Source organism: Phyllopteryx taeniolatus, chromosome 8, assembly GCF_024500385.1.
Source record: "Phyllopteryx taeniolatus isolate TA_2022b chromosome 8, UOR_Ptae_1.2, whole genome shotgun sequence".
Classification (NCBI taxonomy): domain Eukaryota; kingdom Metazoa; phylum Chordata; class Actinopteri; order Syngnathiformes; family Syngnathidae; genus Phyllopteryx; species Phyllopteryx taeniolatus.
In genome coordinates, this window is record NC_084509.1 from 6,810,938 (window position 1) to 6,827,482 (window position 16,545).

Consider the following 16,545-nt stretch of genomic DNA (forward strand, 5'->3'; position numbering starts at 1 on the left):
AAAAGCACCGACACCCCTCCTGCCTCTTAGTGCTTTGAATGTTTTGGCCGGCAGACGACTCGAGCTCCCACGCCGAGAGGGGAGAAGGAGATACCGTTAACCTTAACGGGGGTGGGGGGGAAGCTTTAGAGTGCGAAGGGAAAGAAAAATCGCTCTTGGATGCTTTGAAAAAAATAAATAAAAAAAGCAAAGACAACGTAAGCGCTAGTGCGGCTCGTTTGCCATTTTTTTTTCGGCTGTCAAACTTAGACTTTGTCGGCATTTTTACCAGTGACCCACCTCTCGTCTCGTCTCGTCTTTTTTTTTTCTTTCCAAACACTCCCCCTTACCTCCACTTGTCGGTTGTGTTCTCGCCCGCCGGGAAGCCGGAGGGTGAAAAGAGACGTCAAATTCCTCTGACCTGGAAGAAAAGTGGTAGCAGTCCGCCACAGGTGAGTAGTAATGTCGTCTCCTGACATTTACCTGCACTAGCACTGTTTTTTTTATACGTCCTGGGTTTATGTTCCACTTTTGAACGTCACTAGTATTGTCATTAACCGTTGTTTGAACGTCTGATGAAATCAAACGTTGTCATGACTCGTATGTTTTTAACTGGCTAATTAAAACAGACATGTATGGTAAACAATTGTTCTACTCTTGTCAAAATTCTAAATATGAATTTTAATGCTGCTATTATTCTGCTTTTGTATTGATACTCCACCCTGACATCTACAGTAGCTGCATGAGAAATGTGTCAACTGTCAAACTCAAGGCTCGTGGGCCAGATCTGGCCCACCATGTCATTTTGTGTCCCGTGAACGCTTTCCTTGACTAGTGTCAAAAAATAGCCATAAAAATGTTAATAACTAAACACAGGGACAGTTCTATAATGTGATGGGGCACGGTGTGGTGTCTTTTTTGCAGATTTTATTTTAACCAATCCTCAGCAGCATCTTGTGCCTAGGAACTATGTTGATTTGAGCTGAGGAGCTTCATTTAGACCAAAGTAGTGGTTTTCCGCCATCTTGTGGCATCCTGGTGTTAAGGAACTATGTCGAACTGAGTTGAGGAGATTCATTTAAACACAAGTAGTGCTTTGCCGCCATCTCGTGGCATCAGGCAATTGTAAACTTTTTTTGTGCTATTCACAGCAGGGACAATGGAACGCTATTAGGGTTCCCATACAGGACATATTCGGTAAGGAACAAACGCAGTGCAGCTCAGCTTCCGGCTAGCAAATGTCATGGCAAGCCAGATGTAAAAAAATAAAAAAAACTAGCGCAGCACAAACGCAACTTCCAGCGATATTTAAACAGCCAGGGTCTTCACGTGGAGCCAAAGCAATAAATGCTAGTGTTTTTATTGCATAATTGTACACGGGTCAAACTGTTTCTGTCACACTTTTCTGCATTGTTCATTGCCTAGAAAGGAGACAAACTATTGACTATTAGACTTTCCTAAAAGCAAATGATATTCACTATTGCTTTTTCATTTTCAATGTCATTACATCTGCTACTATTTACAGAAAAGACCAGTTTGGTTTGCATTGGAATACCCTTTCTATACCCAATGCAAACCAAACTGGTCTTTCCTGGAGAGAAAAGACATAAACTGGTAAAGGAATACCCTTTCTATACCCAATGTGAAGGGAAAGTTGACCTTAAAACCAACGTATGCACTAAACACTGTGTGTGTGTGTGTGTGTGTGTGTGTGTGTGTGTACCGTTACCCCGACTGCAGTGAAAACAAGTTTGACAACCCTCCTTTTAATGAGTCAAAACTGCACCTAGAAACCAAATTAATGCTGGTATAACAACATTTATTCTTTTAATATGCTCAATCCCTGATAGGATTCAGAGTGCAGTAGTGTCCCAGCACTCACATTGGTCAACGGCCACCCGAGCATTGTTTGTGAAACATACTGACAGCTTTCCAGGAACCAGTTTTAACTGGGTCCGACCTAAATTGTCAGTGGAAAAAAAAACTAAATATGTCTTAAAAATCGCATTTGGGCATCAGAATGTGTGACATTAGCACATTAGGCAAGATATCACTAGGTATCTCCTGTATAAGCCAGTTCAGCAAGCATCAAAGGATTCCCCCTACTTTTGTTTTGCCTTTTGAGTTCCCAGATGCTATTGGTCACTCGGGGACAGTAAAGAGGTAAATTCTGACCAAATTTTAACTGTCTTACTATAACTCTGTTGCAAACCAAAACAGCAGCACCAACAGGAGTGTTGAGTCTTCATGCTTTTTGTAAAGAGCATCCTTAAGTATTAAATTTGCATCCAGTCGACACTGACGTGATTACACCGCAGTGTTCCATCCATCCATTGTCTGAGTTGTTTATCCTCACAAGGGTCGTGGGAGTGCAGGAGCCTATCCCAGCTATCATCGGGCAGGAGGCGTGGTACACCCTGAACTGGTTGCCAGCCAATCGCAGGGCACATATAAACAAACAACCATTTGCACTCACATTCACACCGATGGGCAATATAGAGTCTTCAATGAACCTACCATGCATGTTTTTGGGATGTGGGAGGAAACCGGAGTGCCTGGAGAAAACCCATACAGGCACGGGGAGAACATGCAAACTCCACACAGGCGGGGCCGGGGATCGTGCCGGCCAGTGCAGTGTTGTATACTGTATTTAACAGATATCAAACTCAAGGCCAGGGGGCCAGATCTGGCCCGCCACATAATTTTATGTGGCCCGCGAAAGCAAATCATGCGTTTCGACTTATAGTATGTTTCTTGCTAAAATGCCAAAATTGCAAATTGTCTTCACATTTAATAACGTTGCGATATTGCAAGCATTTTTTGTTACCAATGACCCTTTTAAAATAAATGTAATAATAGTTGAACAATTTTTTTACTGGCTTCTGATTTCAAAACTAGTTATGCATCAATTTGTGTTATGTACATGTACCAGTAATAATATGAGGTGATTTTACATTTATATGGGTTCACAATCATAAAGGTCTTCTGAGGGAAACCATAATTTCGATGTGGCCTGAGACAAAAATGAGTTTGATACCCCTGGTATATGTCTGTTTATGTTAGAGGGATTCTTTTTTGCTGCATTTCTTCATGATGCATTTTTATTTTAAACTCTTAATTTCACTTCAATTGTAATACATTGTTCAATATCATTGCCAAAATAGATTTAGAGAAATAAAGACTTCCAAATAGTTGAATGTTGACCCCTCCCATCGGCAATTGAGTAAGAGCACCCCCGGTAACTAATTTAGTCAATTTCTATAATTTCCAGAAGGGAAACATTTTTGAAAGCTGAAGAAACCAGAGGAAAACGGATGGATTATGTTTACCTGTTTCCACTGCATATAGAATTGTGTTGTGTTCAGTGGGTGTATTTTTGATAGCTGCCCTTTAAAAAGTAGTAACAAAAAATAGCACATGATTCCACCACCTACATTCACAGGGGCATCCAACCGTATTCCTACCTGTATGCTGTGTTAAACCATTACAGACCTATCCAGATGGCATTTAACAACAATAAACAACTACTTGTTGTTATTGGCTGTCCTGAAGCAATGAGATCACATTCAAACCTCTGTGACACTCACTCACACTAAAACACACACATACGCTCATATTCCATGCCTTTCTCAGAGTAGGGATAATGAACTGCCACAAAGATCTGGCATTTGTCTCAATGCTCTCGCTGTTAGATTGCCCCTAAGCGACTAGTCTGCTTTGTGCGTTGTTACAGCTATTAAAGTGGCCACAGCCAACTTTAAATCCACATTAAATGAGAGAGTATAATGTACACAGTAAGTCCTTTTACGTCACACTTTACTAAATCTAATTTTACCCTCCGCTGGGAAATTTATAGAGACTTTGAAAATGTATAGAGTCTTTGATGTGCGAACCAGATAACAAAGCTGTTTTGTTGTATACAGAGGCAACACTTTGTTCACACCATGAAAGGTCAAGTAAAAAAAACAGATTTTAGCCTGTCGAGATTGATAACAGCAGTGGTTTTCCAAATTTCTACACCACGTAGCACCTAAAAAAAAATACCTTGGCTCCTCAACTACAACCATCATGACCAACATTAAAATACAAATACATCAAATGCATAAAAAAGGCACCAGTTTTATTCCTAAAAAGTACATTTTATATTATTGTAAGCCACTGTAACATTAAGCACAGTTTCAAAATTAGCACTACTCTTAGATATCGGAAAATAAAGTTGAGTTGAGTAAATAATTAGTCAATTAAAATGTTTTGCACCTAAAATTCAAATAAAAATTGTACCTAAATAAATGTCTAAATACAAACGGTTCTCAGAGATGAAATACAAACGTATTAAAAAGAAAAACATGTTGAACTTCAAAGTTAAATACAACTGAACTGTACTCAGGCATACATGTTGAAATAAAAACAGTTCTTAAAGATTTAATACAAACGTATTGAACATACAAACATATTGAACTTCAAAGTTAAATACAACTGAACTGTACTCAGGCATACATGTTGAAATAAAAACAGTTCTTAAAGATTTAATCCAAAGTATTGAACATACAAACATATTGAGCTTCAAAGTTAAATGCAACTGAACTGTACTGAGGCTACGGCATTTGAAAGTCGACGTGTATGTCAAACCCCAAAACTAACGATAGCCCAATTTAATTGACGTGAGATAATCTTGGGAAGCTCCAGTTCTTTCTCTTCTTAGGCAGTTAACATTTCCAATTGTATTTGGTATTAATTCCCATTTTAACATTAGAGGCTTTGCTTGCTATCCATGCAAGACTGCAACTTGAGCTGGTTTCAAAGTACTCACACAAACTGAGAGGTGGTGTTTATGTCCATGCTGAGCTCCCCTTTTTGAAAATGGCGACAATACCCCCTTTTAATGAAAAACAATCAACCTGCTTTCCTTTCGGGTTAGGTAATATTCCCACCAAAAAGACTCCTCACCACATAAGATATGTTCCCATTAACTCATTCACTGCTAGCTACAGTATTTTCATATATATAAATATATATATGTAACGCAAAATAATAATTTTGAAACTCACCGTGAGCAACGCTGACTTGCCACGTAGCCCGAGATGAACCACGCCATGAACGGCATCATCATTTCTTCTTATAATCACAACTCAGACCTTCTACTAACAGTCTGTTTATACCATGTATTACATATTCTGTTTGAGTGTGAGGCCTCAACTTGTTTGACTTCCAACATGTTGGCATTTCTCTCCCTAATCGACGTGACAACCCCCTCTAATCTTTACCATTTAATCAGAATTAAAATGGGTGCTGATGTAAAATTTCATGCTTCCAATTACGTTCTTTCTGAGCGAAATTCAGGTCGGTGGGTTTGCACACCCAAACCCATTTGGATATCTACCCCCCATCAACCCCAGGTGGATCTCTCACCATCCTTTCTCCAGTTGAGTGGATAAACAACCATGGCCACTGCATGAGCAGAGTTTTTTTCTGTTTTCTTTTTACGCCTAATCAGGATTTTTAACTGAACTCACTCTTAAAGGGTTGCTCACATTTCACACACTGAGCATTTTCCTGCCTTTTATCCATGATGCTGTTCTGTGTAAAATGGTACTGTCCAAGCAAGTGTTCACCTTCTAAGGTAGTATCTGAGCTGCAGATGCGGGTAAAAACTGCAGATCTGTTTCTCCTGTGATACGCCAATGCTCTGTGGAAAAAGGCTGCTGATAGGCGGGACCTGCTTTCCTGGCCTCGCTCACAATAGAGGACAAAACTTGATGTAATGTCAACACACACACGTGTTGGCGAAGAGCCCTCATACAGATATCCTGGTGGCGTCTTCATTTAACGTACCAGACCACCCACTTTTCCTTCTTTTGCCCAAATGAAATAGTCAGGTGTTTAGAGGCCACCAAAGCAATGGAGCTGCCTTGTCTGCCCCGTCCAACAACAATGGTTGCCGTCATGTCTGTGCATGCCACGGATGTCTTTGTCAGCTGTTTGCTCTCCAGGCCGCAGTATCAGCTCTGCAGTTACCTACAGTCAACACCAAAAATATGCTTAGTCTAACACCCAACACAACAGGCAGTCAGGGAGAAAATAACATTAAACCAGATATGGACATATTCAGATTAAGTAGCCAAATTAGTTTGGTATTGTGGAAATGTAAACACCTTAATAGCCTTTTTCTTGTTGGAGATTTGGTTCTATTTTGTAAGCATACAAGTGTGTACATGGCAGTGTTTGTCTGGATACATCCTGTTCCAGCTCTTCTTCTGTTTTGATGTTTTATTGGTCAATAGCAAGGACATTTATAAGTACACAAGTCAAGACAAGCTAAAAGAACACACATCTCTCGCCTGAGGGGACTGCTCATTATACTCTTGTGGCGTGAATGCAGTAGGACGGTAATTTTGACATTAACAAGGTTACGAATGGTAGGGATGTCCCGATCCAATTCTTTCACTACTTATTTTGTAGTATGAAATGTTAAAAAAGTCATAAAGAAAAGTGATATTGCTCAAAAAGAGAACAATAATCAGCAACAGTAGTTATGAGAAAAACTGCTTGCCGCCACGACAGGCACCGACCACCTTACGGCCACAGCTCCGGTCGGCCGCCTCAGCAATGGAGGCGCGGAACATGGTCCACTCGGACGCGATGTTCCCTGCCTTCCTCGAACATGGGCAAAGTTATGTCGGCGCTCGCCTTCGAGCCCCACCTCCAGGCCTGGCTACAGAGGGGGGCCCCGGTGACCAGCGTCCGAGCAAGGGAAAACTGAGTCCATCGTTTGTCGTCATCATAAGGGGTCTTTGAGCCGTGCTTTGTCTGGTCCCTCACCTAAGACCTGTTTGTCATGGGTGACCCTGCCATGAAAAATAATCTCAATAAATAATAAATGACTTATACTTTTAACTTTTATACAAAGTCCGCATCACCGTCCTTCGGCTGGCCTGGGAACGCCTCGGGATCCCCCCGGAAGAGCTGGATGAAGTGGCTGGGGAGAGGGAAGTCTGGGCGTCCCTGCTAAAGCTACTACCCCCGCGACCCGACCTCAGATAAGCGGTAGAAAATGGATGGATTGATGGATGGATGGGCTTTATCTTGTCAACTCAAACGCGACCGGATATACTTGTTACTATGGCAACAACAAAAATAATGGATCGCACCGTGTGCTTATAAGAACAAAATGGGGCAAAATTTGTGTTGGTGCTCACCGGTGCTGGGGAGATTACGTTCAGTACTTTTAATACGATACGGCTTGCAAGCAGGCAACAAAATGTTATTTTCCTAGCGGCACTAACGGTTGTAAGTAAACATGCCAGCGTTGTGTCAAATCATGCTCTAAAGTTTTGGTGTGTGTGAAGTAATTTAATTACAATAAAGTAATTTAATTACAGTAAGTTAGCACCCATTATTTCTGTCATGTTGTAACGTTGGTTTGACCTGACTAATTGGAATGCATGATCTGACGAGAGCAGTGATTTTCAACCTTTATGGAGCCAAGGCACATATTGTACAATTTGAAAAATCTCATGGCACACCAAGAAACAAAAGTGTCACAAATAGTGGATATGTTAATTACTGTATGTACTTCCTGCCATCTAATAGAAGACTATTCATTTGTTCTCTCTGTTACTATACCTCACTGGCATAAATAGATTAACAAAGATACATTATTTATTTTATATATATATATATATATATATATATATAAAATAACATCTCATGAATTTTTAACACTCATTCATATACCATTTTAATAGAAGGCTTTGCTGGATTCTAAATTGGTTTGCTCTCATAATAGCAGGTGTATCTATACATGTCCTCATGTTGAAAGAAAAGACCATAGCACTGTGTAGTGTAACTCACTGTTTCTTTTTTTGTTGTATAGCTATACACCTTATGTAAATTTAAACAGTAAAAACAACTATTATAAGGGCTTGCAGTAAAACGGAAAGAACCAAGGTAGACTGGATGAAGCAACACTGCGACGCAAGCATGTCAGAATCTACTGGACTGCTAAATGCTATTGAAGACGCCATAAGCCTCTCTGCTTTAATTCATCTGAGATACTGTGAAAAGTGCCTCTATGGGTAATGCTGTTTTTGTTAGCAACAGTGTGGAAATGACCGCTGTGGAGTAAGCCCTTTATTTATTTTTTTCCTGATAGGAAAAGGGCAGCAAATATTTGAGGGAGCCCTTTATTCGTCTTTTGTAAAAGTTTCACAGATTGGGGCAGCATGATTTTATGAAATTCTGTCTATCCATGATCAGCAGAAATAGCTGAGGAGTGTTCTCTGGCATTACTTATTTCCCAAAACGTTTTTTTTTTTTTTTTTTTTTTTTTATGAACGCATCCAATATGTGCTTGCATAGCTGGTACAGGTTTTTCAATGTTAGTGGCTGATATGCCTTTATTAGGCTTTGATAATCAGTAGTGGAGGGTACATCAAATCCAGAGGACAGCTGAAGAAATGAAAACATCTTCATATAAGGGCTGAATGAGTGGAGATGTTAGACACGTGCTGCCTGGCAAGTGCCCTTTTTTAATTCTATCGTTTGGCTATACAACCTGTATAATCAAGCTCACGTTTGGTGTGACCTGATTAATGAATACTGATTATGATGATAGCTGTTTGTTGTTTACTTCCTGTCACTTTTTAGGTATGCTCTTGTCTCACGTGCACCTTCTCCTCTGACCCAGTATCTCGTTCAGGTTTGCAGTGCGTGTGAGAAGTCGAATGTCTGCATTGCTTTGTCAAGCACTTTCTGTGCAACATCCACACTACCATTGCATCAATGCAGCCCTGAAACTAGAACTTTCTCTAGCCAATGGAGGAGGCTCCATCATGTGTGGTGGAAACTATATATATATATATATATATATATAATGGTTATATAAAATGAGAGTGATATTTTTGCAAGTCTCCACCCACTTGCAAATGTTCTTGTTCAATCGAGAGTTGGTGTTATCTCAGTTTTATTTTGCACTTTTTAATGGTGGAAATTAATAACTTCTTCTCCATGTTATGATGCATAATGAGCCCTGAATTAATCATTTTGTGGATAATCTGTGCCCTACATTTTTAAATTGATGAGATTCCACATTGTGAAGATGTTCTGGTCTGGTTCAGCGCACTCCCCCAGCAATCGCTTTCATCAGGCTGCTGGGCAGTTTAAAAATGTCTGTGCAGTAATTTTTCAATCCCTTGGCTAGTGTTGAACAGCAGCATCATGACTGAAATCGAATGAAGTCCAATATTATTCTCGGTTGTTCACTGTAATTTGTGACAAAATGAGACGATCAAATGATGCAGCGCCATAAGTGCTGACTGAGGGACTTGTTTAGCCTTACACAATGCCCTGTCCTCTCGGAAATGATTCACTCAAACACAATGTCACACTTCTCCTCAAGCATGCTCTCACCTGGAGCACCTGATACCATTTTTAGCCCCGTCTTGTCATTTGTAACTGTTAGGCACACATTATCCTGCTTCAGTAGGTTCTCTGTATGAAGCAAAGGCAGATAAACGCCAGATTTGTTTTGGCTCTGATGCACCAATTTTGCAGGATCTCTGTTTAAAAGAGGCACAAAGGTTGCCATGCAAGTGTAGGAAGATGTTAACCACTATAAAAAAAAAAAAACACTGGTACCCCACACGTGGTTAAGATGGAGTTCTGTTTTGAATGCAAGTTCTCTTATGTCACAAACTGCCGATGTACTGTATTCCTTCTATTCCTCTCTCTCTCCCTTAAGTCCTAGAAAAAAATCAAAAGTGATTCCATTGATGCTCACTAAGACAGGGTAGGCGTTGGTTTCGCGTGCAGTAACGCATAACAGCATTTATAATTTTTTGTGGTCTTTTGGACTAATTCCATATTGTACGAATTAGGGGCATTCAATTTAAGAGGTTATTCTAGAATTGAGTTCTCAGATTGATTCCCTTAACAGTCATTTGTTTGTCAAAATAATGCTGAGTTGTATGTTTGTCAGCTGAGTGTTTGTTACTTGTGTCATAAAGGACTTGGGGTATATTTGCAAAGTATTACAGCTGACTTGGCAATGTGAGAGTGGTTTGTGGTGGCACTTTGTCAAGGTCCTCACCACACGAACTTGTGGGGATGATTGATGCCAGCAGTCGGCTGGGAAGTATCAAACTGCAAATATTTATTCTGATTGTGCTCGAGGATCTACAGAAAAAAAAAATCAATCCACTTGCTATACTTCTTGTCATAAGAAACCGTAGCCCAGTTTGGCAAGAAGTATTGTATGCCCTAGATGCCATCATGACTTGTTACTCTCCCGTATGACATAAGAAGAGAGACAACCCCATCTTGCTCTGAGGGGACAGTGTGACTGTAACAGCATGCTTATAATACACATGATTGTTTGGAAGCTTAATGTTATCCATTTTTATGTAATGACCCATCAGCAGCGGTTGTGGTATTAGACAACTGAGTACATCCGGTTTGATGCAGTGGACAGGTCGGGATATTATACATGTGCTACTAACAAGCAATGCGAGTGTGAGTGGATAAAATAATTTAGCGAGACCACAATGACTGAACCAAAAAGGGAGTGTTGTGCTGTACAGTCCATAATATAATACACCAATTGTCCATCCATCCCGGCAGTGGGGATCAAAATTATTTATTGATAATACTGTATTGAGTAAATTTTAGCAGTAATTGTGTGATTTATTAACAATCTTTTTATTGTTAATATTGCCAATAGTCTTTGTGCAAATGCTTGCAATATCTCAGTGTTGAACAGACTTCAACAGCTCTGATGTAATGACTATCATAGCTTGTTGTTACAATGGGCTTTATCGCTCATGTGTCACTAATTAACTCCCTCTCAGTCACTTTCTGATCCCTCCTGGCTCAGTCAAGTCGCCAGCCATGCTGCTTGGTTACTTCATTTGCTCTCCATTTCACATCTCACCAAGTGGCTCACACATGGAGCTGGAATTCACAAGTTCTTTTTGTTGCATCTTCTTTTACTTTTAGAATCACTTTATGGTGTTTTGTCAGTGGCCAAGGTGATGTCATTGCTCAAGCACTTCACACCTCATTCCCCCTGTCACATACATTATCTGTGAGTCATGTTAAAGTTATTCTCAGGTGCCTTGTTCCATCCCAGCAGGATGTGCATGACAAAACTCTGAGCGATTTGGTCAACCACAGTTGTCATACCCAATGTTATATCAATTTCATAAATATTTCATTCAAATAAACACAAACACTACAAAAGACACTTAATAGAGCACAAACTAATGTTAGAAACTGTTCCGTTCACCTTTATCCAAACTCAGCACCTAAATGTATTGTTTTTTTTCCCTATGTGCCAACCCTGTATGAATTCACATGGAAAATCAATTTGAGTATTTGTATATTGGTCCAGTTCTGTTTAATTTGCGGTAATGTTCAAATACTATGGAGTTGTGTGTGTGTGTGTGTGTGTGTGTGTGTGTGTGTGTGTGTGTGTGTGTGTGTCTTAGACTCAAAAAAATGAAAAGCCAATGAATTGCATTATGAAAAGATAAATGAATTCATTAAAAATAAAACTAATGTATTCAATAGTACATTAAGTAATTGTGAAAAATAGAGTGAAATATTTATATTGATTTTTATGACAATACATTTATTTCATTCATTCATCTTCCGTAGCACTTATCCTCACGAGGGTCGCGGGCGTGCTGGAGCCTATCTCAGCTATCTTCGGGCGAGAGGCGGGGTACACCCGAACTGGACTCCAGCCAATCGCAGGGCACATAGAAACAAAAAACCATTCGCACTCACATTCACACCTAAGGGCAATTCAGAATCTTCAATCAACCTACCATGCATGTTTTTGGGATGTGGGAGGAAACCGGAGTACCCGGCGAAAACCCACACAGGCATGGGGAGAACATGCAAACTCCACACAGGCGGGCCCTTGATTTGAACCCCGGTCCTCAGAACTGTGCTGCGGATGTGCTAACCAATCGTCTACCATGCAGCCACATTTATTTCATTAACAATATCCATCCATCCATTTTCTGAGCCGCTTCTCCTCACTAGGGTCGCGGGCGTGCTGGAGCCTATGCCAGCTATCATCGGGAAGGAGGCGGGGTACACCCTGTACTGGTTGCCAGCCAATCGCAGGGCACATACAAACAAACAACCATTCGCACTCACAGTCACACCTATGGGCAATTTAGAGTCACCAATTCATGCATGTTTTTGGGATGTGGGAGGAACCGGAGTGCCCGGAGAAAACCCACGCAGGCACGGGGAGAACATGCAAACTCCACACAGGCGGGCCCTTGATTTGAACCCCGGTCCTCAGAACTGTGCTGCGGATGTGCTAACCAGTCGTCCACCATGCAGCCACATTTATTTCATTAACAATATCCATCCATCCATTTTCTGAGCCGCTTCTCCTCACTAGGGTCGCGGGCGTGCTGGAGCCTATCCCAGCTATCATCCGGAAGGAGGCGGGGTACACCCTGTACTGGTTGCCAGCCAATCGCAGGGCACATACAAACAAACAACCATTCGCACTCACAGTCACACCTATGGGCAATTTAGAGTCTCCAATTCATGCATGTTTTTGGCATGTGGGAGGAAACCAGAGTGCCCGGAGAAAACTCATTAACAATATATTTGATGTATTAAATAATTGCATTTATTTCATGACACATTTACTGTATGTGGTAATTATTAATTTTTGGCACAAAATCTCCATACAAAACAGCGTCTAGCGCCTGTGAAATATACGAAGAAGAGGAATGTGACACAGCAATTTTGTATTCTGACAAAGTCACACATATTGTATGTTTATTTCGTTGTAATCCACGATATTTTCAAATGTTGCTTTTTGTTTTCTTAGATTCCATTGTCCTCATTGAAGTGAATTCTGTCCACCAATCAACAAAAAGCAGTGTTCTTGGTCCACCCTAAGCAAGCATGATAAAAAGTTTGGATGTCTGGGTTAGGAATTTTGGAACCTGTTAATAATGGAAATGCCAAGAAATGCATACATAATTGAAATGAAGCACACTGGTCAGGAGAAACGGTCCTGAATTAACCAGCCAATATGTAAACGCAAACATTGGATACCTAATATTAAAGACAATGCAGTAATAAAGTATATGTGATTTAAAACTAATTGCAATCTTGGCATGTTGGGATTACATTCCTCTGCAGGAATGAACATGTCCTTTTCCGACTCTCTTAATGACACATTGTTGTTTGTACCATTCAATACAAGATAGTCTGTGGTGACTTTCCCGTCACGTTATGTCCTCTGCTGCTCGTTTCACTTAAACTCCCTTCTCAGAAGACGTTTGCAAGGAATATGCTGAAGCATTTCCTCAATGGGATGTTTTTGATGAGAGGGAGTGAAGCAGCAGAAAAGGAGGTGACAACAGCTGTCTCACAAATTTAGCCAATTAACCCGTAACAGATGCAAATGATTGGTCGATTTGCTTTCCCTGTTAAACACTTGATTTTTAGAGTGAATAGAGGTTGTTATCAAGACTAATAATCTCAAATCGGTCTGACACTTGCTCCAATCTAGGCCATTTTTATTCAGGAGATGATTGTGACATCCTCAAACCAACCACTCAAGCCCATAAAACAAATGTAATACTATATCATAAATATCGCAAGTCAAGATATTTGACAGAATGTGGCAGAACATTTTGAAAAAACATTCTGCTGTACTGCGTTTGATGCTTGTTGGATCATTTTTATTCTAGTCAAATCGGAATAGAATTTATTTTCTACCAAGAAATTGATGTTTCATTGTCACAGTGCTTCATCAGATTGGATACAGTGATCATACATTTGGTATTGGATAGTCAAGGTCAGTGAAATGTCATGAAATGCATTTTTGGCATGTTTTAAATTTCAGTACTGCATTTAACACTGGAAAAGTGAAAATAAAACAATGAGATTGACTCCTCCTTCTGCCGTAATCCACAGTATTTTTTAAATGGTGCTTTTTGTTTTCCTCGTCACATTAAATGTATTTGTTGTTACATGAAAAAGAGAATTTTTCTCATCTTTGCCTGTTTTGTCTGCAACAGGGTGAGTCAGTAAGGCTGTGCAGCCCACACTCCTTATGTTGATTGCCATTCTTCCTTTTCTGTGGTCAAAGGTGTTCCATCAACCCTGTCAAATCATATTATTGGGTATTAAATAATTCAACATCTTACACCTGTGTTTGATGTTGCTTACAGTTTCTTTTCTGGAGATGATTCTGATTCTGATGTCCATCTCAGACTTATCTTTCATGAAGTTGTTGTGTTGTTGAATGATTGCACTCGAGGTCTTAAATAGAAGACATTTTTTATTCATTGAAGGGATAAACATTATGCTGTATTTAACATTTCTGAATTCCCACTGGACCATAAAGATGAATTACAATGCTTAAATTTATATTTAGAAAGACAGGGGCCATACAGTGTGGGTTACTATGCTGCATTTGTGGTCTGCAATGAGTTGAAATTAAAAGGGCTGTGCTCTGTTGAAGCTTGTGTCACAACATTACATGGCTTTCATCTTGTGGCAACTCAAAGGTAGTTGATAAACTACCACTTTCATAACATTTTGTCTTTTTTTTTATCTCTATGCAGATCAGTATTCTCATCATGTGACTGATTTGACATCATCTATTTCAAAGAAATACAGTATCAGCTAAGCATAATAGTTACACCAGGAGTGCCACAGTGTCTGCACTATTGTGTCAAGCTGGCTGTGTGACAGAAATCCAGGTGAGATATTGATTGCTTACACACCTTAGGAGCATCCCTTGCTACATTTATACACTAAAAGCATTGGGACACACGCACCTCTTCATTCATTTTATAAACCGTTGAAGCTCTTGTACAGTTGTATCTCTCTGGAAAATCAAAGTGTAGGATCAGTTATGTCAGGAACTTGTGTGGTCCTGTTTGGGGTGGGCCAGGTTACTAATACCCTTGGCTCTGACCCGCCCTCGCCAGAGCAGTTGCGCTAATAACAGGAAACACAGCCACTGCAGCAGATGCTAATAAGCAGCTGCCCAGAGCTTTAGACAGTGTGATTAGCAGGAAGTGTTATCACTGCTGCTCCCAAACGTCTAATGTGACTTAGCCCCTTACTAGCCTATCTAAGGAAGAAGGAGTTTAAATTTTAAAGTGGTTTCGCATGAGTGCACACAAGTAATTTAAATACAGAAATAAAATGTGTGTTCTATGTATGCTTCATAGCTCCCAAGATACAACCACAGATTGACTTGAGAGTTGAGAATTTCACCGCAGCAGACTCGGACATGTTAAAGTAAACTTCTGGAGCAATATTGTTAATCGTAGCACATTGCAGTCACAATAATGAATCAGCAGCAGCTCAAAGTCGGGTCCAATTTATAACATGAAATATCGACAATGTGCACTTTATTGGTTAGCGGGTCTTTTAAAAGTCATGTGCGGATGACCTGAAACTTCACAGAGTGAAAAGGTAGTCGAGAAAGTGTTGCGATATGTCAGTATGAAGGCTCGGTTCCAATGCTTCTACCATGCTGTGAATTATTTAGCTAGAATATTTTGAAGCGGAACATACACTGTGTGATTTGGCTGACTCACTTTTTGTCTAAGCTCTTTTCAAGCTTGTCAGGTGTCGTCAGTTGTGGCATTTCTTTAATTTGTTCACCTACAGCAGTCATCTGGCACAGTTGAAGGAGAATGTGAACTCAATTTCCTAAGTCGAAAGGTTCTGTCAGTGCCCCTGCTAAAAGTGGATGAACGGACTGCTAAAATCATGTTCTGAAGGATATTGTTCTTCATGTGTCCATGTCTTGGAAACTCAGACTTGGTGCTTTTCTGTTAGCATAGTTTTTAGCATTAGGATTCCTTACTTCGTCTTCTTGATTTGAGAGTCGACAACAATTCTTTGACACGTGCACTACAGTACAGCACATACATATTTGGTACATATACATATTGTCTCCATCCAAGGAAAAACATTTATCTCAAATGTATTTGTTTTCAAGTTACAGTTTTTTGTGACAGTAACATTGAAACTTGGAGCGGCATGTTTTCGATGGGGCACGGTGTTATGTAGGCCTTAGAGTTCTGAGATTCAGGGTTGGAATCTCGACTCTAGTCCCCCTATGTGGAGTTGGTATATTCTCCCCATAATTATGTGGGTTTTCACCATGTATGCTGGCTATCTCCCCCCAAAAAAATGCAGAAACATTCATTTTGGGTTAATTGAAGTATCTAAATATTCCATAGGGGTTAACGTGAGTGTTTGTGAACACCTTGCGAATGGCTGGCAACCAGTCCAGGGTGTGCCTCTTGCGCAAAATTAAGCCCTTGTCAGCACAAGTAATATATACAGTGCCGTGGCAGTGACCTGTTCAATCCCAAAATCACGTAAACAGAATCTGTCCAGACAAAATCAAGTCTGACAAAAGATCTAAAAAAGCTGCAACAACATGACACAATCCAAAGAAATTCCAGAACAGTTGAGAAATAAAGACATCTACTAGTCTGGAAAGTGTTAAAAAAGCAATTTATAAAGCTTTAGGATTGCAACGAGCCATAGGGAGAGCCA

The 16,545-nt window shown here is 40.2% G+C and overlaps 1 protein-coding gene across 16 annotated transcripts in view; it reads left to right on the top strand.

Moving 5' to 3' along the window:
- gdpd5b (glycerophosphodiester phosphodiesterase domain containing 5b) overlaps positions 1-16,545 on the top strand; it is a 42,854-nt gene continuing 26,309 nt past the window's right edge. For 4 of the 16 annotated variants that reach the window (XR_009789907.1, XR_009789904.1, XR_009789906.1 and 1 more), the window contains exons 1-2: positions 2-431; positions 14,586-14,723. The gene's annotated coding sequence lies outside the window, so the exon portion shown is untranslated. Of the gene's footprint in view, positions 432-14,585; positions 14,724-16,545 lie in introns of all 16 variants that reach the window. The other 12 variants (XR_009789911.1, XR_009789912.1, XM_061783180.1 and 9 more) reach the window with 10 other exon arrangements.